General features: G+C 33.8%; 1 protein-coding gene across 2 annotated transcripts in view; it reads left to right on the plus strand.

Annotated features, from left to right (window-relative positions):
- The window catches only part of LOC117113748, a 9,825-nt gene that overhangs the window by 1,457 nt on the left and 6,334 nt on the right, over window positions 1-2,034 (plus strand). The gene's annotated exons all lie outside the window — the stretch shown is intronic.

Here is a 2,034-nt window from a genome sequence, read left to right on the forward strand (position 1 = left end):
TGTGTTTTCTTTCATTATTTTATTGGTCAATATTCTCCTTGAAGTAGTATACGATCTTGGTCTTAATCTTGAATATTTAAGTAAAATTTTAATGATTTTTGACGAAGGTTAACTTACACGATATTTTGTAAATAATCTAACAAACTTTTGTAGATGTATATTTTGTGTTGAATAGTGTGTTTAAATAAGTAACTTGATTTCCATTCTGCTATTGACATGTAATGCAGAGTGTTAACTATGACGTCATAAAGTCACTTAATTTTTTTAAAGCATTATGGGGTCTGATTCAATGTCATGTTCTATGTCAATGTACCGGTACATCAAAGCCATCAATATAGCTCACGTTCTGAATAAATTGATTTCTATACCTGGAGAAATTTAGTAGCTATTTAACCTCATCCCCATCATATCGGTATGAGCATTAGGCCTACTTTATAAGTAATATTCTATATCCGGAAAATTAACACTTAAGTCCTATTGAGTAGACCTACACGCTGATATAATCTAATGCTTAGCATAATTAAATCATATCTCAATTTAGCAGAAATGTATAACAGATATGTATGCCTGAATGCCTGCCGTGTTGTGTGCGATAAAGTTAATTTTGTCTACATAACCATTTACTTTTTTTTGGTTAGTCTAACATGTAGGTCACAAGGATGATTAAGTAAAATAATGATTATTTCTAATTTATCAAAGGAAGTGTGCTTATGATTGGCTCCCGGTTTTCCATGTTTCATAAAGTATAAAAGTGTAATTTATATATGTTAATTAAGAAAGCGAATGTAATCAATGATATCCTGTGACCCAATTAGTTTACTTGTCTGTCGTATATCGTACACGTGGCCTATCTGTGGTTCAATAATACACCCAACGTCCTCTATGAGGGTGGGGGAGCGTGCCGACTAGGATGCCCCGTGAAATATAACCCCAAATGTCACATGAATTATATATAGTAGGCCTACGTAACTTCAAGATTTCAATTACATTATTTTCGTGACATAACATACCGTAGAAAAGAGTAATCTACAATCTGTCCCATCCGTCCATGATTTTGACCAATTGACCAGAGAATGATGCTACTTGGCAGCAAGTTTAGACCATGGAAGTAACTTTTCAAACGATGAACCATGGATGAACTGACCATGACTTGTATGATGAGCGAGGTTGCCAAGTGCTGTACGTTGACTTAATTAACGTTGTTTTACCCATTAACGCGAATCATCACTTCCTAATTCAACCAGTAAAAATGAGTATTTTAACATATGAAAGTGATAACATTTTAAAACCAACGTAGAACATTGTCACTCTATCAGACAATATCCAAATTTATAATATAATAACCACATTTACAGTGACGTAGATGACTTTTAAGTAGTAACCAGATATGGATACAATGCATCATGTTTTTTAAACTTGCTTATTTTGTCGGTACAAAAGCTATTAAGCGTTGTAATGAGATTATATAATTGTATAATAATTCTGTGTATAGCCGTTAACACCTATTGGTTTACAAAGCTTCTCCGTGATGATTGATAAGGGCGCAATCTAGTACGGTACCGTACAGTTCACGAGTTATAACCTGTAAAATACTGCAATGCCCTCGTATTAAATTTTATTTTAAATGGTTTTAGTCAATGGCACACTTTGTGGCGACAGGTATGACCTCTTTTGACATATGGCGCACCAAAACAAAAATGATTGGATTTTTTGTGTATGTGTGCAATTTTTGTTTGATTTACTGAATTTAATAAAATGATAATCAAACAAGAATAATGTAGTAACGGACCTAAAAAGAATACACTGGTTTAATTATCAACATTACCGGTAACTATCCTAGGGCCTAAATAGATTGAAATTGAAAATAGATACACGCCTCCTATTCAACATGTTTGCAAAACCTCAGTCCTGGATTCTCCACACTGTAGAAGCAAGGGTGAAATACCCATATTGATGAATAATTGTGTTTTGAAAGTGAAACCATTTTGTAAGAAGCCACACACACGCACTCCCCCCACTCCCACACACATATAT

The sequence above is a fragment of the Anneissia japonica genome, unplaced genomic scaffold, assembly GCF_011630105.1.
Source record: "Anneissia japonica isolate Jap-2015-1 unplaced genomic scaffold, ASM1163010v1 scaffold718_len1063573_cov188, whole genome shotgun sequence".
Classification (NCBI taxonomy): Eukaryota; Metazoa; Echinodermata; class Crinoidea; order Comatulida; family Comatulidae; genus Anneissia; species Anneissia japonica.